This window comes from Apis florea, unplaced genomic scaffold (genome assembly GCF_048593485.1).
Source record: "Apis florea isolate Af1SG1 unplaced genomic scaffold, ASM4859348v1 contig_2291_pilon, whole genome shotgun sequence".
In the NCBI taxonomy this organism is placed as follows: Eukaryota; Metazoa; Arthropoda; class Insecta; order Hymenoptera; family Apidae; genus Apis; species Apis florea.
In genome coordinates this window covers 4,662,290-4,686,311 of record NW_028256553.1, presented here as the reverse complement: position 1 = coordinate 4,686,311, position 24,022 = coordinate 4,662,290, and the positions used below count along the sequence as shown (strand labels likewise).

At 28.4% G+C, this 24,022-nt stretch overlaps 1 protein-coding gene across 2 annotated transcripts in view; it reads left to right on the top strand.

The window, feature by feature from the left end:
• The window catches only part of LOC100866733 (terminal nucleotidyltransferase 5C), a 181,165-nt gene that overhangs the window by 100,605 nt on the left and 56,538 nt on the right, over window positions 1-24,022 (top strand). The window lies entirely within an intron of this gene.

Here is a 24,022-nt window from a genome sequence, read left to right as displayed (position 1 = left end):
ACGCGCAGGCGCGTGACCTTTCCTAAGTCCTTTTCTCCTTTCGCTGCGACCGTAGATAGACTTTTTTTCTTGCCGCTCGTCATTCCACAGAACGAAACAAGGAGTGTCGAACACTGACTTCTACTGGGGTCAAACGATACACTCGACTTTTCATCGCTTCATGTCAATATTTATGTCAGAAATTATACTTGTTTTCACTATACATATTACGAAACTTGTTCTCGTCACTGATTATATATAAGAAATTCCTACTACTATTTAATTACTTTCATGATACAATCTCTTGCCGTAAATTTTAAAAATGATAATTTTCACTAATATAAAAATAAGAAATGAATACTGAATATCATAAATCGATAGAATTCAATTTCATTTAAACTTTGATAAATAGGTTATGTTATAATAGATTATATTAATTAGTAAATTATTTTCTTCTTCAATCGAAATTGTCATTCACGATCATATTTGTATAATTTGTGTTCAAGCGATTTTCAAATTAACCAAGGTCAAGGATTGCTCGATCTTCTTGTAAATTAAAAATATCAGTGTGTGAGTATAATTCGCGATGACTAGTCCAAACGCAATTACACATGGAATAGTGTAAGAGGCGTGTCGAATAAAATCTTTCTATCGTGATAATAGGATCAATTATCTTGCATGTTAAATCTTATCGCATCCTGTTTATCATGTGTTTCGCCATATTCCAAGCATGTTCACATATACATGTATACATAATTTTTAATTTTGTATATAAAACATCGTATATATAAATGAATCAAATCTTAAATTTAAAATTATGGAGGATAAACAAAATGATGTACTCGGATACATAGTTTACATAATGTGAAGATGTTTTGAAAAATTTGAAGGTGACTTTCTTTTTCATTAGAGAAAATTATTTGTATAAAAATAATATATATAATTCAAAATTCTTTCTGATATTTTTTTAAACAGAAATGCAAAAACATTAAATGAATTTAAATGATAAATATTTTGTGCCATACAGGATGTTCACAAATAAATTAAATTATAGGTTTAAAATGATAAAAAACAGAAAAAAGATTATTGAAATATTGTTTTTTTTATCGTAATTGCGTAATAAAATTCTTTTTCCGTCTTTTATTATTTTAAAAATATAATTTTGCACATTTTTATTTTCTTCGTTACATGCAATCTTCTCTTGCAATTATAATTCATATATGTTATTTTAAATAATTACCAATTAGTTGCATAATTTACCATTATTCAACAATTAAATAACAGATAAACGCATTTAATTGATTGCTTTTAAGCATAATATAGTAATAATAAGAAGCAAGTGAAATATCTAAAAATGAACAAAAAGGAAATTGATTGATCGAAGTAGTTAAAAACATAAAATTCAATTACAAATTTAAAATTTTTACTTCCTAATTTTGCATAACTAATTACTTCAATTTTGATCATCTTGGTTTTAAACGTCTATCAATTTAATCTATATAATTTAATGATTATATTATCTATGAGACTAATATCGATTGATTAATTACTATCGTTTCCGATCGTAATTTCAATTCTAACGATAAAATCGTCAAGAACAAAATATTTAGATAAAATAATTGAATAAAAGAAAATTTTTAGTAACTTTATTAATAAATTATTAATAATATTTCAATTTTTTGAAAAAAGATTTATATTACACATATAAATTCCTTTTTCGTAAACTTTTTAATTTTTTAATGCTAAAAGTTTAAAATAAAAATATAATTATAATATAAATACAAAATAATAATGTATAATATATATATATATTTCTAATCTGGATCGATAATTTGAAATGCAAAAAAAAATAATCAATATACATTCTCGATCGATAAATTCGCATATTAATATAATTTAAAATAGAATCATATGTCATCCTCTTTGTTCATCTGTAAAATAAATTTACAAGAAACAAGGAATTCGCATTAGGTTAGCATCTTTAAAATATTCGTCAATTTTAAAATGCATTTTAAAATGCAATTTTAAAATTATTAAATCATTTGCTTGTTTTAGATTCATTTTAGAACAACTTGTAATAAAACGAAAAAAATTCCATCAAATAGATTTTAAAAGATTTTAAATATTTCACATTATAAAAAATATAATATAAAAAATAAAAATTTTCAGAAATAAATGAAAATAATTTCAATCGATTTAATGCGTAACTTTGTTTTTTAAATATTATAATCTAAAAATAAAAAATTAATGATAAAAATTCATATCGAAACCTGATATGTGCTATTATATTATTTTATTTTTATTTGTTAAAATAAATTCCAAGAAATTTTTTAATAACATTTGTTGCAATGAACTAAATTATCATCAAAGCTTATTCTATTGGTTTATTGATTAATCGGATAAAAAAATTAGCGATATTTTTTTCTTTTGGTTATCTAATCGATGAAGAATATTTTCTATGCATATGGTTTTCATCTTTTCCTATTGCAAGTTTTACGAACCGTGCAATGAGTTCTATATTCAATCTAACGTGAAAGTATATACGTACGTCCTTGGCGCAATAAACGCTACTTTCAGCTGGAACAAAGAGTGCCACGCAATAAAACGTCGAGTGGTGCTCGTTCCACACTCACTTCCCCGTTTGTCCCCACTATTCATTTTATTAACTTCAAAGTGACGAATTTGTGCAAGCTGTATAGTGATTCATACGAATCTATTTTTAATAGGGAATCTAATCTTAGATGAGATAGAACATCTTATTGTATAATGAAATGTTTCCTAAAACATTTTCAAAATTTTATAAATAACGAGAAATTTGTTTATTGAATTTTTATGAAAAGATTAAAAATTTTTAACTTTTCCATCTCCAATTAAAATATATATTAGACTGATCGGAAAGTTGTATTACTAGATTTTATTTAGATTTATACATTTAGAGATTTATTTAGGGATTCTCTTATATCGCGGATAATTTTAATGTACAGATATATTTTTAATTATTGAAATATAAACTGCGTAAATTTTGTGATAATTTTGTGATTTTAGATCTCGTAATTCTTTTTAAATAATGTAGTGAATTTTTTATCCGATACAAAATTTAGAACAAAAAGGTATTTATATATAAATATATATAAATTGCTAACGAAGATGCATATTTTTTCGATTATTCGTATTGTTATTTCTATGTATTTTCGTTTGAACATCCGAATATCATTTATTTGCAACAAATATAACGTTAATTTGTAATAATTAAAAATTAGTGGTTTATAAAACTTTTTAGAACACATATAATTATATATAAACACACGTGCAAATAACATACGTATAAGTTGTTTTCTATTTAAAATATATTTGTGCAAACAATGTGATATTACGAAAAGAATTAATCCTTTTGCTATTGTGCTCTATTTTATATTGGCACAGTTTTTTCCTCGTGATTTTTGAAAAATTATTTTATTTGCGATTATTTTTATTTATGATTATTTAAATATAAAAATTTTATCACTTATTTATTTCAATATCTATAAAATATCACATATATAAAATATATGATACAAGTATCATAATATTTTATATTTATATTTACAGTTTGTCCTCGAAAAATGAAATTTTATCATTTTGATTTTATCTTATTAAACATGTTTCTAAAAGAGTTAAAAAAATAATGGTGTAATATTATTTTATAACCAATATTCTAATAAATTGTTGTATGAATGTTCCATAAATTATTAACGCAATTATGATAATACCGTAATATGAATTTATATTATTTGTGGCTTAATAAAACTGACACTCGCGAGAATTATAAAATACAGAAGAATTTTCATAATATGCAAATGATAAAATTATATCTACAGTCGGATCAAGACACAATATTTTCTACGATTAAATTGTTTTTTTATTCGTTTCAAATCTTTTCTCTCTCTCTCTCTCTCTCTCTCTCTCTCTCTCTCTCTCTCTCTCTCTCTCTACATACGTACATTAGCTGTGCAAATCGAGCGCTAATCCAACATTGTGAGAGGAATGCAATGGTAGGAGACAACAACGAAGTGGTGTTTTTTAATCTCACGATTTTTTAATTTCGACCACGCAACTCGCCGTGAAGATAAGATTATTTAATTTGTATCGTTCGTTCGATCGGGACAAGAGGCAGAATATTAAACGGATTTCTAAGTTTTTAAGGCGCAACACGTCGAGATCTCGCCCGTTTTGGCACGTTACTTTAATTACGCAGTCGATAGATTATTTCGTGGATAAACAAATTGCAATTGGGTTCGTTAAGATTTCGAAATTTAAATTTAAAATAATATTTTTGCTTTCAACGAGAATGAATCGCTTCGAAATCCTTTGAAATTTTGAAAAATTTTTACTTTTCGAATTTATATGTCCATCTATATTCCATTGAAAAAAAAGGAAAAGAGAATTTTGAATTTCGCGAAATTAATTAAAATCAATCTTAATATAATTTTAGATTAAAAATTCTTTCTTAGAAAATATTTATTCAGAATTCATCAAGTTTTAAACATTGATTGAAATAAGGATTCCTCTTCTGATGATCACTCAAGCGTTCATAATCGTTCGAGTTAGCATGAAGACAAGGTTTTAAATTTTCATTAATATTTATAACTGATTAAAAAAACATCATGAATCATACCGTTATAATTATGTAAACTTCAAATTACTTTGTATACCACAAAGTATCTAATATTAATTTCTAAAAGGAATATTTAAATAAGAAATTCTAGAAAACTTGTAATCCCAATATTTTTGGTTTTAAAAGTAAAATAACCGTGTTAAATAAGATAAATAACTTATCTCATTGTGTAACGCAGCTGAATTATATTACACTTTCATATTATAAATATATTTACAGATTGTTTATGGATTTGTGAAAAATTTAAATGTAATAAAATTACAAAACAATATACAAAAATATTCAAAGCAAAATGTTTTTGCTTTTATCTCTTTAATCAAAAAAACACGATAATAATAATAATAATATATTACGAAACATATATTTTAAATATATCTAAAGAATAAAAAATACGTATATTTATTCAACTGTTATAAATTAAGAATCAAATTCTTAAAATAATTTTATAATTTTCATTACAACGAGTAACTATATTATGAAATTATCTCAAACACACTACAACAATCATCTTCAATTGAAGAAATAAAAAAAAAAAAAAAAAATGATACAAAATAACGTAAAAAAGTTGATTGTTAAGAAAATATTTCTAATCTCGTGTCATTTTTTTTTTTTTTTTCTTTTTCCTGTTTTATCGTAAAATCACAGATACATTAAAATATTTCAATTTCATCGACAGAAGATCACTTTTTCCTCTATATTTACATATACATTGCATAAAATCCAATGTATCCAATTACATTTCTCTCAAAACATGGTAATCAAAAAGTCGTGTTCGAGTTCCAAATTTATAATTTTGCCTCGGCGAAATTCCATTCCAATTCGAGAATACCACGTTAAAGCAACGCGACCTAGGATAACAATAGCATGTGCAACAGGCTGTTTTTTCCACGTTGGCATAATCTCGCACTTTTGCGCTTTCGCGCGGCCTGTCGCCGCTGTGAAATCGCATTATTCTCGTTTCGGTATTTAACTTTAACTCTCGGCTTCTCGTGTTTCCGACGTTGTCGTCATTGAAGGTTACAAGCTGTGACGCTTTACTTTAATCCTTTGACAATCTTCTCGCTAAGTCTTCCGACTTCCGTTTCCACGTCCTATTATAATCATGTTTTTATATACCAAGCAGCGATTTTTTTCCATCACCAACCAAAAAAACAATTTTGAACTTGAACTAAATTTAAATCTAATACTAATTTAATCTTCTTTTCTCTAAAATTGTTCAAACAAGAGGCTCATTTTATTATTACAAATGTGTTTGTTTATGTAGATTTTAATGAATTTAAAAATTTTCGATATTTGTTTTCATGCCAAGTTTTCAGAATTTTCATCGATATTTTCAAGGAATTGGAGAAAAATGTGGGACATAAAAAGCAGTTCATCGAGTCGGCCGATCCTTCATGTAAATAATGTTTATGCATTGTTATTGTTGCATATTTTTATTTCTTGATTAAAATTTTTTCCCTCAATCCGTTTACCTGCATTATTAAACATAAATTAAATATTAATAGTAGATAAGTGTTTTTTTTTTATACAATAGGTGTAAATATAATGATTGGAGGTTTAATTAATTCGCGATAATATCTTAATGCTTAATATTCACAAACAAGCCAAGCATGTTTAACGTTATCTCTGCTGCATCTTTCTTAGTATCATTAAACCGAGTCAGTTGCTGCAAAAGTTTATAATATGAATAAAACTTGACAAGCTTCATTTTTTATATGTTTATATTTATTATTATTATTTCTAAAAAAAAATCTCAAATGATTCTCGTGAAATTTTTCACCAAAATCCTATTGTTTTGAATACAGTTTATTAAGTTATAATATAATTTATTTCGTATATAAATATATACGTATCAGTATGTAGGTGTATATTCTTTAAAAAGTTAAAATTAACAGATTGAAAACGATTAAGAAGGACGAGGAAAAATATGTAGCACATTTATGTTAACAATATGTATCGAAAGGAAAAGTATTAGATTTGTTCGAGATTCGAGATCTCAGAATATAAGCCCAACTGATGAAGAATGGAATTTTATCATTCAATTGGCAAGTTATCACAACAGTTACAAATTAAAGCTAATATTGAAACCAAAAAGGATAATTTCTATTTCAAACAATTTTCAGAAATTCGAGCAACATTTATTTCGCGATTTGATATTTTTTAATTCAAAAAGTGTAATAAGCGCAATAGAACCTAAGTTGAAGAATCGAATAACACGGAACGTGATTAAAATAACATTCACCGCTAAAAGCTCATCGTTCTCTGGGGAAACAAATCAAAACAATGATTGCAACGCACGTGCATCAATTATTCGAGATTCGTAATCTCTAAATTTTCCAGTCACGCCTTTCACTCGTCTCGACACTTCCTCCTTTCTTATTTATCTCTCGATAACTCGCCTCTTATTAACGGCGTATCATTGTTGCCCGTACACTTGCCTTATCTTCGACTTTTCCCTCCCGAGAAACCCTCTCGTGCATCGAGGCTCTATTAAGCTCTCCCTTCCCAATTCTTCTAATTTTCCCTTTCACCGAACGAACAACATCCACTTCCTCCTTTCGTCGTCGTCCAACACCGACGAATTATCGCTACAATGTGATATCAATTTAGCTCGTGGATCATTTTTATCGAGCCATTACGATCGAATAATATTACTATGCAGACGGTCAATTTCGCGAGCCTTTCACTCCTCCTGAACTTCCTCCTTTCGTTGACTTTGTTAATAGCCGACGATTTGTTCGAGAAAGAATATTCCTTCGATTCCGTTACGGGGGATAGAATGTATTTAAAATGTGTTTTTTTTTTTTTTTCATTTTCCACTTAACTATCGCATTTTTATTTACTGTTTTTGTTAGAAATAATTTTAAATTCGGATTCACGTGCGAAATATAGAATCGGTAATCATATTGGTTTTCATTAGGAAAAAGTTGAATTAATCGATAGGATTAAGATTGTTCGAATCCGGGAGAAATATATAGCACAATTAAAAGTTGTTGAGTTCGAGGGTTAATAAATTGAAGAGGAAAAAATTAAAAAAAATTCTATGTAAGAGTAGTGTATGCAAGAATCGAAAGATAAATGAAGAAAATATTTATCTAGTTTTTCTGTAATAACTTAACACTAATGAACAAGTGATGTATTATAAATAACTGTTCTGATTAATAGTTTATTATTTTCGGATATGATGTACAAATAAAATTTTCTTCTTTTGTTATATATTATTAAAAATATGTTATAAAAAAAGAATTCTATCCATTTATAAACCAATCGTAAAAATAAACGATCCTGGTTGTGTTCAATATAAAATTTATATTACAATTTTATTACAAAACAAAATTTTCTGATAAGCTATTATCTTTTTAAAATAATCGACACAAATTATATCGATTGTCAAGATTATATAAGCTAAAATACGTTTATCATATTTTATTTATATGATCTGTAGTTCTCGTCGTGTTGTTTAAAATTTAATAATCATGAATTATCTTAGATTTATGGTGAAAGAATAATATCGTATTGCATTCTCTTATCCTAATTTTAAAGCATAAATTTTTCCAACACGAATTATTCATTATGCGGGAAAAATGCATTTAATTTTGCACCTATTCGTGCTTCATGAATCGCTTAATGATATTTGAAGGTGCAAACGGCGCCAGTCGATTTTAATTCATAATATACGCCTCATCATAACTGTAATTACTAGCTCATTGTAGTAGCGAGCAGTCCTCTTTGAACGTGATATGTTATGCCTGAATCATTCGTATGTGGAGCACGTGATGCTCGCTTGTTTGCGTTGCTTGAACGAACTATGTCAAACAAAGAATCAGCAAGGGTTAGAAACGAAATTTCATATTGTTACCAACAAATTACCAATAAAGAATTGCAGTGCAATTGAAAAATTCTCACACGATTTATATTTTCGTTTCCTCTCTCGCAAAACGAAAAAAAAAAAAGGAAATTGATTTCACATTGGACCAAACGTGTAATCGATTCTTCGGTTTACTCGGCGCGCAGGATATTACGCAACCGGTCGTTTTTCAACGCGTGAAATCGTGATTCGCAACTTGACATTGGCCCGGACGTTCACGGGCATAATATTTCACGTAAGAGGCGCGCGTGTCCGCCTTTCACCGCGACCGATAACACACGATTTAATTAAATTTCACGCGGCCGTCGATTCCTCGTGCGGTGGCTTCGAAATCGAGGCAATCGCTCGGTCGTTGACACGGCCGATGATGAAATTGACAAACTCGTCGCCGTTAGCGTCTCCCGTGATCGAATGCAAAATTTGATTTTGCAATTATTCACTTGACCGTCCCGTTTTCTATTTTCAAGATTCGATCATCACACTCGCGTAAATGCGTGGAGTGGAGAGAGAATTTGAAAGTTACGGGACGTTTCAAGGTTTAATTTTCTTATAACGGGATAGTAGGACGAGCTAAGAAATTTTATGCCAAACTTGTTTGTAGTGGGATCCAAATTTTACGTTCTACAAGAAAAGGATACTATACTAAGGTGTTGAATGTAAATTTAATTTTTAATATTAATAATAGGAGTAAAAGATGTATATGTATAAGAATACCAACGGATTTTAATTAAGTCAGGTATGGATAAAAATCTTCACATTTTTTATAACTTTTAAATAATAGATAAAAAGAGGTTTTTGAAAATAAAGCAACCCGATATTCCACAAAACGCCTACGTTCTCGCCTGTTGCACATGTAAATGAACGGGTATATCCGGAACGAAAGGGTGAAAGGTTAAATCGCTTCTGATCTAATAGGGCGAAACAATGGCAATCCACCAGCAAAACGGGTCAAACTCGTTACTGCACGACGTGTGTGGGTGTAAAAGGGTTATGCGCTTCTCGAAAATATCGCCGTTGGTGTATGTTGTGCAATGCTCCTATTACGATCATTAAGCCGTGCGATCTCTAAGATCGATCTCGAGGATAAGAAGATGGTCGAAGGAACGTGATGGGATCGATCTTTACCGATTTCTAAATCTCGTGAGAAATTCGCTCACAGTGGAAGGAAGAATAGATCGAAGGGGTGTATTATGAGATGATTGAAATTCGTTAATACGAATATCTTTTTATTCTTCTTCGTGAAAAAATTTGACACGTGTTTAAATCGCTTCAGTATTACAACTGCGAGGAATAATTTATGAATTTTTTACGGTTTAATAATTTTGATAGAGTTTTTACAAATTGTATTATTATATAAACAATAATAAGCGTTTTTAAATTAAAATATTAAAAAATATGCAAATTTCCAAGTTTCTTTTTTCTCACAATTGACCAAGTTATAATTTCGAATAAAAAATATAAAATTGTCAACGAAACATTTATTACAGAATATAGAATATCCATTGGTGTTAATATTGAATTAAATAAAGAATAAAAATATATTATTGTTACGAACCGGTGTTCAGATTTCTAAATTAAAATAAATGTTAAAAAATATGATTTAATTTAGTAAAAATTATGCAAATTTCTCACAATTGACCAAGTAATAATTTCGAATAAAAATTATAAAATTGTCAACGAAACATTTATTATAGAATATCCATTGATATTGAATTAAATAAAGAATAAAAATATATTAATTAATTCTTGTTATGAACCGGTGTTCAGACATCGTGAATGCCACTAAACTAGATTATTCAATGACGAAGAACGTAGAAAATAGTTATTCATACGCGTATTCATTATTTATACACGACTTTAGAAACGCTGATGAAATCAATGCTGTGTAAATAAATATTATATCCGTAATATTTAACGACAACGAATTTAGTTTTTCTTCCCATTAATTAACTTTTGAATTTCTATTTTCTATTTATATAAACTTTTTTCATAGAAACATCTTTCAATACTATTGTATTGTACGCATACTAGATCATACAATTTCTCTATACGTTACATCAAGATTCAAATTAGCTTTCAAATCACGAGGATAATTTTGATTTCAAATTACTTACAGTTTATATTTTTCAATCGTGATTGTTGATCTTGTGTACACAGATTATTCTCGGAAATCGTCTTATCGATATTTATTGACACAATGTATAAGCAATCGGCATAACAACAGTTCATCAAAGTAATAATTCCAGGGCAATTAATTCTTCCTTATTCTATGATAACTGTTTACATCCGATTGTAACTTATTCAGCAAAAAGAATTTTTCTTGCGTAGTTTGTACACAACCTCGATCATCCTTTATTCTTCAAATCGACGGTTAATTTGAATAATCGAATGTTTCCACGTTCCCTGTGTTGTTATTAGAACAGCCAGTGAAATCATCCAGAGAAATAACTTCTTCAACTTTTTTCCTTTACTTGAAAATCATAAAAATCATAAAATCTCGAATTTTATGAAAATTTGTAAAAGTATAAAGCGAAAATCCATCCTTCTTGATCTTCTTCAGTATCAAGATGATCCTGAAACAAATAACCTTCGTCGGAGAATTCGTCGAGGAGGAGTTTTGCGGAGGGGTTAATCTGTTGGAGGTCGTGGCAGGCTGGCAAAGGATACGCCAGTTAACCCACACGTTCTTATTGTTGCAAAAGCAACACTTGTTCTCACCGCTCCTCCCTTGACATTAAAACATGCGCTTACGACGCGAGTTTCATCGTTAATATATGCCCGCGCCTACTACTGATTCTTTCCCCCTCCTCTCCTCTCCTTTTCACATTCCATTGTTATTCCTTCTTCTCTCTCTCTCTATATATATATATAGTTTTCTTTTCGCTTTCCACGCGTTTTCGTATTTTTATCCTTTTCCGATTCGTTGCACACGTCTCACGGGTCAAGTGCATAATTCCATCGACTCGTTTTTCCCTCCCTTTTTCCTTGTCCCCTTTTTTTCTTTTCTTTTTTGGTGCAACATCTGAGTTTGCGTAGGCATAGAAATGCTCGCTCTTCTTCTCTCTCTCTCTCTCTCTCTCTCCTTTGAATGGATAAATTTTGATGAGAATTTTCTAGAAATTCTTTAATGAAAATTTTATCCTTTTAATTTCTTTTTTTAAATTAAAAATACTTGTTTTAGCACTTGCTTGTAGAGAGCTTGTAAAGTATAAGGTGTGAAAGGTATAATATTTTTTTTATTATGAAATATTCGTTTGTAAAGAACTTGAAATGTAAAAGTTATTTTTTTTTGATATGATATTAAAGTAATGAATTTTTAATGAGATAAAATCAATGTAACGCGGCATATTCAAATTAACCGAGGATAATCTAAAGATAGACTTTATAAAGTAGTCTCTCTCTCTCTCTCTCTCTCTCTTAAATTCTCTCCAAAAAAAAAAAAAAATAAGATTTATTGCAGCAGATGGTAATTTCAATTATCTCTAACATTTTTAAATTAAATTGTTAAATTCGTTGAAAAAGTTGTCTTAAACGTTTAAGTAAGTGACGCATAAATCTAATTTAACTGACGAAACAATTATATGATGGAATCATTAATTTTTGAAAATTTTAAGAGATCTAAGAAAGAGCAAATTGTTTTTATCCATCAATGATATTTAAAAAATGTGGCATATTTTTAGAAAGAATTGAAATCGTTCTGGAAAATTTCCATCTCGGTTGTACAATTTAGATCAGCTCCTCACGTACTAATACGTGATCCTTTCTATTTCAGAAGAAAAAAATATGAGTCACGTATCGCTTATTATCAACTTGTCCTGTAAAAATATGATTTTTTTTTTTTTTTTTTTTCTTTTTATTCAGCTATCATATTGTTTTCTTATCGACATGCAACATGTAACACGTTTGAGCAATTTCCGCAATGACAATATCGTAATAATAGATTTTAATTTATTTCTCTTGTTATTATCTGCATTTTTATCTTTCGTAGACTTACTTTTTTCTTACTTTATCAGTTTCTCTTTCTCTCACGTCATGCACGAGAAAAGTGTCGAGTATCCGATATATTCTTTTCTTTTTCTCTTTCTCTTTGATCGACTTCAATTGTGATTTTTTTTTTAATTTGGAGATATTTTATATTGTATTCATAAAGAATTTTTATAATTTCTTTTTTTCATATTCAACGTACGGGAAATCGTATGCGTTCAAGTTATATTATTCAAGTAATTTTTAATTATTTTGCATCGTACAAACAAAAAAAAAAAAATCTAGAAAAAATAACGATAGATTTAACAATTAAGAGGACTGCAACAGTTTTATCTCTTTCCGTCCATCGGCCAGGAAAAATCTCATTGAGAAATATTACGTTTCTGATATTAGTCATTGTACAAACCGGCGTATAAATCAATGCAAAATCAAAATCGTGTAAAACGTGATTTCAAATAAATGATTATCGTTAAAAGTAACTCGAATTCATTTGATTATTTGCGGTTTAATATCATTTTATATTCTTCCATATCTCGAGAACGAAGACGAATTGGTATAACATTTTCTATTTGATTCTGATATCTGGAATACTTTGTATAATAAAACTCTATACTTAATTTGATGTATCGAATAGCGAATTACGATAAATAATTTAATAGAATTATTTTTCTCTGTTTTCTTAATTCCTGAAAATGTTTTTTTTTTTTTTTTTTTTTCATTTATAGAATTTTCTAACCGCCAATTACACACAAAGAACTTTCGATCGATCGATCCTTCCTCCCGGAAATCGATTTCCTTTCAGAAATCCGAACAAAAGAATACTAAATAAACTTTTTAAAAATAATAGATAAAACAGTTGTGGAAAGCTTACGAATTAAGCTAATTAAAAACTTCTTCGAATATCATTTTCTAAACTTTCATTGGGAAGAATGGATATCTGAGATTGATCAATTATTCGATGTGTAGAAAATATGTATCAATAAATATAACGATCGTTAAAAGTGGAGAATTTTTATCGTAAGATGAATCATTGGTTTATAAAAAATACTAACTACTTAATACTAGAATCGTATGTATAAGGGGAATGTATCTTTTCATTTTTGTGATTACAGTTTAAGTAAACTGTTTTTTTTTTTTTTAAATTGAGCAGTTTTAAAGAAATTTTAAAGAAAGCAAGACACGTTGGCAAATAAAGAATAGTGAGATTCTGAAGTTGAAGAAAATTCAAGGGATGAAAAAGGTGAAATGAAGAATGATTATAATTTAGATATGTAGCATTTTAACAAACAAAGAACGACATTTTGCAAAGGAAAATAAGAGAAAAAAAGAACATGGAAAAAGAAATCAAACATGGGAAGAAAATAGAGGAGAAAATCCGAAGCGTAAGTAACGAAAAGTGAAAATGAAAGCGAAGATCAGATGATGGAAAACAAATAATTAATAAAATTACAATGGGAACAATTGTTCAAATAATTTCAATATTTAATAATACTTTTTAATAAAAATAAATTAGAAAATTTATTTAAAAATAAATCAAAAATAATATAAATATATATTATAAACTGTTAGTGTTGAAATTATAGTAATAATTATTATTACTATATTATGAAATGATCCTAAATTATCAGCATATAATGAATTTGATTCTTGAAATAATAAATATTATTCATGTAGAAATATTAAAAAATTTAAATTTTTAAATTTATTAATTTTAATAAAAGTTTTAAACTTTATAATTGAAGCTTAAATTCAATGCACTAATCTGCCATGTTAAAATTTTAAAGGAATCGATTTAAAATTTAAATTTTTAATTAAAAGTGAAATTTCTACATGAGAATGTTCAATTGGTGGTGTTGAATTTAATCATTCAAGAGATGATTGATTAAATTTAAATAATAACAAATTTTCTTTTTTTCCATTCGAATTATCAAAATTCTGTCGCATCGAAGAAATATACGTAACAAGATTTTTCAAAATTTTCATTTTCGATTTTCAAGCCTAATATCATACATGATTTGGAATCCAATGATCTCGAGCTCCTCCTGAAGATTAATTTCACCGGCGAAAAGTCACGCAGCTTAATGGCCATTCCATAATGCTGTTGACGAGGTCGATAAGTGCTTGTTACCTGCTCACTGTTACCATAATATAATCGACGCCGAGATAATATGCGGGGAACATTATACAATAGTAATAAAATGAATTTATTTAGCTCGAAAGTGCAATATACTTTTCGAAAGAAGAAGAAGAAGAAGAAGAAGGAAAGCCTAACGTAACGTAAGGCATTTTACGAGCTCGAAGATAAATCTTTTTAACGACACTCGGTCGCAAATAATTCACTAAAACGGTGAATTCTACGAGTTCGATGCTGAAAATGTTTATTCGCGGGATAAAATAAGGATTGTCGGGTTATTTGCGAAAAGGTTTAATAACCTTTTTGTTTTTCTTTGATGTATACAAAAATTAATTTAACCTAATTTAATAAATTGAATCTAAAATATGATTAAGTTAGGATATCGTCATTTTTTTTTTAATTCCTTTACAAAATAAATCATGAGATAGATGAGAAAGAAAAATAAAGAAAGATATTTCGATTACTATAACTTTCTTTTTTAACTTTTGAATAAATAATATAATGCTTTCATAAGGGATAAGAACGAAAGGAGCATTAACTTTTATGCAATTTATTTTTTTGATCGAGGATTGGTCGTTGCAAAGGTGCGTATAATTTAATATTAAAAAGAACAAGTGTAAATTGTGCGTTGTATCGTTTGTTTATTATTGTGATCTCGAATGGAGATCTTAAAATCAAACGTTTATTTTCGTTCTTGAACGTTTTTGAAATTGTTAATAAAATATTGGAGAACGTTTCCTATTGTAATAGTAATTTTCATGTTCGATTATTCGAAGTTAATGAATTTATTTAAAGCCCCAATTTGATATATTTGCAATGTTACACTTTATATTGATAAAATACGTACGCAATATTTTCAAAAAATAAGAATAGTAAATCTACCATAAATATAAATAAAGTATCCTGGAATATTTTATCGAGCTTAACACAATGTTTTATGTGAACTCCATCGCGATCATGTCTGACCTCTAATTTCTACCATTCTGGTATGTAACTCAATCTTGCAACTGCTTAAAATTGCAGATTTTCTTTATTAACACGGTTGCATCGCAATTTCTATCCCAGAAACAAATTTTACCTGTGCAATTTCTATAATAACACTCTTCTGTAGCCCGTTTCTCCAATTGTAAAATAGAAAAGTCACAACACAAAGTCGTCTGTCCAATATATACTTTTTCACCCACGACTCGCCCAATAATTTTATTCTCGGGTCAACGACCATCTGGAAACTCCTGGAGCTAATCAATTTCTGTAAAGAAAAAAAAAAAATAATAAAACTCCTTGCTTAACTCCGTCGCTTCATAAATTCCTGAACAATTAAATTTACTCTAAAAAATCAATGTTGATCGATTCGTCACAATTTGTACGACGAGTTGTCGAAATTCTTGGGACGCGCCTAAAAATGGTCCGCCTTCAAAGATCAACCTTCGAAATCCTAGAAAGCCGCGGATCAATTTTTCGAACGGTGTCTCCTGGCACGGTGCCAAGTATACATAGTGGCACGATCGGCCGTGGATTTGGAGCGCTCGAAGTGAGACGTAAAGGCGCGCGCGTGCACGAAGCAGGTGGCGGCTACCGTTTACGGTGTAAGAGCGCATAATTAATCGGCCGTCTAAATACGAAACACCTACCTTCTCGGCCAATTAAAGAACGACGAATATCGGCCAGCGTAGGAAACACCTCGATCGTACTTTCTTCTTCCATTCTTCTTCCGTTCCTCCATCTTTTTTCGTTCTCAATCTTTCATGTCTGATCCTTGCAACGATAAAACATTACGTTATTATTAATCCAGAGGTTATTTTGCTCGAATTTAAATTGAATCTAATGATTTAAATTAAGTGAAATTAAAAATTGATTGTGTATTATTGTAAATTTTTCACTCGCAGCTCTTCGAATATTTTCTTTTATAAGTAAATCAAGTAAAATAATAAAAATATATTTAGAAATTGGTAGATATTATTAAAAAATATATATTCATAATATATTTCAGTTTTTTCTATATTCCGTTTGTGATGATACAAGTTCTATTAGAGGGATTTTATTATTATGTTAAAATTCTTGTAAGTTTCTTGTAAGTGCGTTCGACACACATTAAGCTTTTTATACGTGTTAAATTATGTGAGAGGTTTTTCAAGGATCAGCTACGTATGAAAGTATCTTGACCGTGGTCGATGATATAATTCGTACGTTATATTTCTAAGTAGATTTGACTGACGATCATAACATCGTTTTGCAATATAATCTTTAAAAAGTAGCTTACACAAAAATCTTATCCTTTTGAGCGTATGAATTTCTTTTTACTAAATAATTTCGTGATCTCTGATTCCAGAAGAATTAGTTTCAGTTAGTTTCAAATTATCCATTTGTGATTATCGATTGATCACGATCCACGAAAAAATTGAAATTAAAAAAATTTATATATATATTTTTTTTAATATATAAAATTGCTAAAAATTCTTTGCAGAACATTTGGTGAACATTTTATCACATCAGAAACTGAACTATTATTAGAGTTTAATTTTACTTACACAAAGGTTTAAAATCCTTCGGTTCGATTGAAATTCACCAAAGTATCTAACAAATAAAAAGTAAACGATTCCACTCGTTCCTTTGAAAATTGAACACTTTTATCGGTTTTCACGATCCCTTCAAATCAGAAAGTATCTTGCAAAGTGTCGCTCGTTTCTGCTATAGCTGCGCACAGTTCAGCCCTGCAAAAGGAATGTCGCCTGCGTTTCAAGGTTCGCAACCAGGGTGCGGTGTGCACACTTGGAAATCCGACTCGTTGATAAATTGTTTCTCCGCTTAATTTCGCATATCAAATTATTCTGTCATTTCTTTCTTTTCTACGCGTCTACGTCTCATCAGAAAATTCTCGACACAGAAATACTTAAATCTTCTTTTTATAATATTTTAACATTTATTGTACATTTTTTTTATTTACAATACTTTATGTATTCAAATACATTTTCCTCTTTTTTTTTCGAATTCGAGGAATAATTTCTTTTTTTTTTTTTGAATTATGTATACTTTTCATTATTGAGTTGTTAATGTTCGTGATATTTTCTAATTCTAAATTCTTTAAATCCGTTTTTGTGGGCAAAGTATGCATTGAATACTAACGTATCATTTGTATTCAAAATCACTACAGACTAGGATTTTGTGTCATTTAAATTGTCACATTTGTGTAGTGGGATAAAAATATCCACAGAATCTTTTATGCAACGTTTTTTTATAATCGGTAAACAAATAAGCTGACAATCAACTTTTAAATATCACGCCGCAAAATTTCATTTGCATACATTAAAAATTTACATTAAAAATATTTCCAAACACAAGTTTTGAATAAATTTTCTATGATTATAATTTTTTCGTTTCAAAATTACTTAACAAATTTCTGTAAAATATGTATAATTCTGTATAATTAACTCTTGAATGACCTTATCCTCTTCACTACCATAGAAATAAGAAGAGAATAGATAATAGGGAATGAAATTTTGATTTCTATGTTACATCTAATTATTATGCAATTAATTAATCAGATAATAATAGAAGAATTTTAATTTTCCACGTTCTTAAATTACTTCGAATATTCTTGGCAAGCAATTTCAAATCTTCCAACGTGTAATTCTCGCCAAGTCCAGTTACTCATAATACGTTTCTTACGCTAATTATGTCGTAGAGGAATACCAGAATTACAGACGGAATGTTTCAACGGTACTCCATACGCTATTGACCCAAACAAACCGAAAGGAATAACAAGAAAAAAGATCTAAAAAATAACCCACTAACCTAACCCAAATAAAATAAAATTTTGTAAACAAGAATATTAAAGAAATGGTTTGAACCAATTTTTCAAATCAACAATTTGTTTTAATTCTCTGTTTGAATAATTGTCTTCATATATATTTAAAGAATAAACTTTCATAAGTTATTAAATTGTGTGCCTCTATATGTATATATAATTTTGATCTTATTAACAAGAAAATATTTTTCTTTTATGCATTTTAGGAAAAATTTGATCATTAACTTGATGATATTTTTAACTTTTCAAAATATTTTATATAGAAGTGGATGTGTTTTTAAAAAAGATCATGTAAAATATTGGAAACAAATATAATTACGATATATACACTGAACAGTGTATATTGAAAAACAGATAGATTTAGAATATTCATACAGGATATGCCTAATTTTCAAATTTTGCTACGAACTAATTAGCGTGTATTTTCGCAATTAAATCCACGTTAAATTTAACATATACGCAATTATTTTTTGCTAGTCACATATAAGAATTTAAAGGAAGATTAACAGATAAAATTAACGCACATATTTTTCTTTTATTACTTCTAAAATTCTAAGTAAAACTTTTACAGAGATGTTTCACAAATTGAAGCTATTAGAAATTTCGCTCCACGATACAAATGCAGAAGATTAAAATGTATATAAAATTTAAAAGAGAAGACTCAGAAAATCTGTTTTTTAATGTTGTTTTAAAGTATCGACCTCCACTTTTTCGATCTTTCCAATATCATATTTGCAAGAGCGTTTCAGATATGTTTCAGAAATTGAAGCTATTAGAAATAATAATTTCCTATGCTTAAAAAAATTTTAAAACTTAAAATTTGTATCATGGAAGAGTTTACAAACGAAGATTAAAAAATATATATATATACAATATATAACTCCGCTTTTTCGATCTTTCCAACATCGTATTGCAATAGCCAGTTACGCCAGTAGGCGCGGCTGCGTGTCTCGTTTGGTGTCGAAACGCACGACTCGGCGAGCATCTGGGAAATTCGTTTGAATCGGATTAGCTGTGGTCTCGTGGCGCGAAGAGAAATCGTATATATGCGACTCACGATCGCGTACTACGTACTACATTAGTACACGACACCTTGTTGTCGTGTCTTGGTCATTCGTGGGAGGAGTCGTCTCTGTCAAGGTCTTCTCGCATATATTCTTATCGACAAGGCGATGCAAGTGGCGTGTCCCGGATACTCGAGGCCGCGACTGTCTTCCAGAACGATACGAACTTGTGGAAGAGAATTTTTGTAACGAGCTTGGCTCAGAAGATTTTTCTTCCAACGAAATCTAACTCTTCAAAAGGAAGAAACGAGTAGTTTAGAAACCTGCGAATTGTGCGAGAATCAGATTTATCAAAAAAAAGAAAAAAAAAATGTTAATATCAATATTGGAATTTTAAAGAATATTCAGATAACGTTCAACGTTTACTAATTACTAAGTTTCATCATATTCGAATCGAATCTTTCTGTAATAGTAGCAACTTCCCCCCCTCCCCCCCCAAAAAAAAGAAATATCTAAAAAATTACGAGCGAGTGATATTCAAAATTTTCTATTTTCCCGCGCTTTTTAATTATTTATTATCATCGATAAGTGTCACAATTGTTGTAGAACATCAATCGTACATGATGAAGACAAAACTAAATAACTCGTATACTGCATCAATCAAATCTACACATTTGTTGCTCCCAATAGATTTAATGCCAGCCAACCCATAAAATCCGATATATTTACGAGCCTATAACCACGATCTCCTTTATCGATAGAGCCGTCACGCTTAATTCTTTCACGCTCTTATAATCGATCGATACGAGTCAAAAAAAAAAAAAATTTATCATAGAAAGGAAAAGAAATAAAAAAGAAACTTGCCAAACTCGAGAGGAAACAAATTGGAAACATCTTTGCCTTGTTTATCGTAATGGCGAGCCATTGTTGGCGCGATGGAACGAAAACGATAAACGAGCGACGCGTGGTGGGCTCGATAGGGAAGAAGAAGTGGGCCACGGAACGATAAAACGGCGATTTCGCCTGGCCGTTCCAGGGAACCCGTGGGCGTAGGCCAGTTGGTCGCGTGCTCGTGAATACGTTAGTGTTTCGTGTCCTATTATAGACATGCGGTTGCCTCATTCACGCTTTGATATAACAGCCGAGTTCTACATTTAAAGCGTCGAGTCGAGATTAATTAATGTCGCGACATCGAAAGTTGCCAGTTCTATCTATCCTTTTCAGCTGGAAACCAGTTGATTAGAGTATGCTTGCGAGAAATTTCCAAGTTTCAATCTGAGATTTAGGATGTTTATGAAAACTGTTTTTGAATAGAAAGGAAAGAATTAAGGAGGAATTTCAGTAATACAAAAATAAGTGTGTACGTAATGCACAAAGGAATACTAGAAATTCTAGTACAGATAGAAAGCAGTGCAAGGACAATTGAAAATGAGATAAGATAAAAATGAAAATTCCAGAGAATTAGAAGATATTTCTACAAATAAAGATATAATGCTAATGATATGTAACAATTAAATGAATTTTAAATGTTTGAACAATTCTGTTTGAAACTTTAAATGGGACAAAATTGATGCATAAAATGTTATATATGCGTACGCAATATATGTGTATACCGTGTGCAAAAAGTCATAGGTGTAGTTTTAAAACAATGGAAAACTAAAACAGAATTTCATAGAACAAAGTTCAATGATTTCGAGTGGCCTAGTTGGAACGTGTGCTTAATCCAGGAATGGAAAAGTTTGAAAGATTTCAAGGTTACTTTTCTTTCTAAGTAAAATTATTTTTTTATCCTTTTTCTTTTATTTTATCTATTACACTAAAAAAGAAAAAAGAAAAATGAGAAAATCACAAGTTTATACTTTGTTCCCTTTCACACGTTTGTAATTTGTAAACTGGAATAAAATATCTTTTAAATATTCCTTATACAATTCTTTATACTAGCGTATAAAAAAATATCGACTAAATGTATACACATATATTATTCAAAATTACTTAATATTATCTTAATATTATGAAATTTTATTTTATCTAGAGTCACTCAAGTTATGACTAGACATAATTGTTTTTAAAACATTATGTATATATTGTGTATACGAATAATATAGTTATAATAATCGGCGAAGGAGCTTTTTCAACGTCTTTTTGCAATGTTACGCAATCACGAATGCGAAGCGGCATAAAAGCGCCGCGCAAAACTTCACAACTCGCGTCCATCGACTAAATTGTCCAACTGACATGGTAACTACGTAGCAAGAAAACCGAGATGTTTTATTACATCTATTTTTCTATCATTCTTTATTTATCGTGTCTACCAGAATTCAAAATATTTTGAATTGACGACAATGCATTATATTCTTGAATATTTTCCTTTTTTAATGAAAAATATTATTTCACAAAAATTTCAAATTCAATAAATATTTTTCAATTTTTATATTTTTAGATTTTAATTTGGACTTGAAACAAACTTTTTTTTTTATTTTCGCAATATTAATTCTTTTGCATTATGTGTGCAATATAATAATATGGTATTTCTATTGAATAACGAAAGGGAAAAGAAAGTAAAAATATTTTTTTTAATCAAATTTTTATAACTTAAAAAACTACATATAATATAACCTTGAAAGAAGATTATAAAAAGATTGTAAAAATATTTTAATTCATGTATAATTGCATTGAATCTTAACTTTTACAGAGTAGTAACTTTAATTCTATAATTCTATAATTGTAAACATTTTAAAATTATTTAAAATTTGATCAAGAAAGAAACTTGAATTTTATATATATATATAATAATTTTTAGAATAATATCTGTTATAAAAATTATTAAATATAAAGTAAAATATGTTTTACATTTTGATACTTATAATTAAATTACAAGCTCAATATTTAGAATTTAATATTTGATATTAAAAAAATATATTACAGTCTCTTTTACAGTCAAACTACTTTAGATTTGAAATAAATTTCTTTATTAATGCGATTAATAATTTTTTAAAAGTAAATTGTGTATGATCAAATAAAACTTAAAATCATTATAAAAGATATATAATCAATAATAAGTTAATAATATAAATTCGTATAATTCGTAAACCAAAGGACAAAAATATTCAAGTCATCCTTTTTAAAATATTTTCGTCCCTCGTTGTATCCACTTTTTATTTTATTTTCAGTTTTATCGTCGAATCGATTTAAAACACACATAACATAACATATAAGAATTTTAATAAGAATAAAATTTGTATCATAATAATAATTTCATTCTTATATAAATATAGTATGTATATAAATAACAGAATATTTTCAAAACGATCATATTCATATTTTTTGATCAATAACTCGCTGAAGGATAAAGATTTTATATGTCAAATATTGTTTATATTAATTTGAGGTAACGATTCGATAAATTGCGTGCAATTGACATCTTATTGACTTTCCCATCCAGTAAGAGCTGCCAACCGATCATTATTACGCGAGTTAAAAAAATATCTTGTCTACTGCCATTCGTGTAATTTTTCTATTTTTGAATTGATTCATTCCTTTATTATTAATTTTACACTTTATCATTTATAAATAATATCATTGTAATTGTATAATTATCTAAAACACGTTTGGAAAAGTATAAAGATTCATTTCTTTTTAATAGAAATCAGAGATTTTGAATTTTACATTTTCCATTTTCAATAATATAAAATTCTTAAATTTTTATTTTCAAAATTTTTAATTTTTCCATTTTCACACTTCAAAACATTTAAATTTCCATTAAATTATTGAATAATTAAATCGTAATTAAATAAAGATTCATTTCTTTTTAATAGAAAATCAGAAATTTGGAATTTTAAATTTTCAATAGTATAAAATTCTTAAATTTTATTTTCAAAATTTTTAATTTTTCCATTTTCACAGTTCGAAAATTGCTAAACATTTAAATTTCCATAAATTATTGAATAATTAAATCGTGGAAAAAAAACAAGGAATTGATTCATTCCTTTATTATTAATTTTACATTTTATTATTTATAAACAATCATTGTAATCATTGTAATTGTATAATTATCTAAAAGACGTTTGGAAAAGTATAAAGATTCATTTCTTTTTAATAGAAATCAGAGATTTTGAATTTTAAATTTTCAATAGTATAAAATTCTTAAATTTTATTTTCAAAATTTTTAATTTTTCCATTTTCACAGTTGGAAAATTGCTAAACATTCAAATTTCCATAAATTATCGAATAATTGAATCGTTGAAAAATTTTAAAATCTAAATATTTAAATTCCAATCTCAATTATCAACTCTCAAATCCTCAATCGAAAGATCGTAAGACGGAATAAAATTCGAATTTAACATAGTTTTCTCGAATCGAAATATCATCGCGAAGATTTTCATTCGAAACTTTGCTCGTCAAATTTCCACGCCCGTTTCATCGAATTCTCCGCCGTTACGTGAAATTTGCATACCAGTTTTACGTGGCGGTTTTCAGAAAACTCGTGTAATTCGATATTCCTCTTTTAAAGCTCTATTCTCACGTGATGTGCGAAAGCGTTTCACGAAGGAAACGCCGGCCGAAGATGCAGTTGGAACGCGACCCAATTTCATCT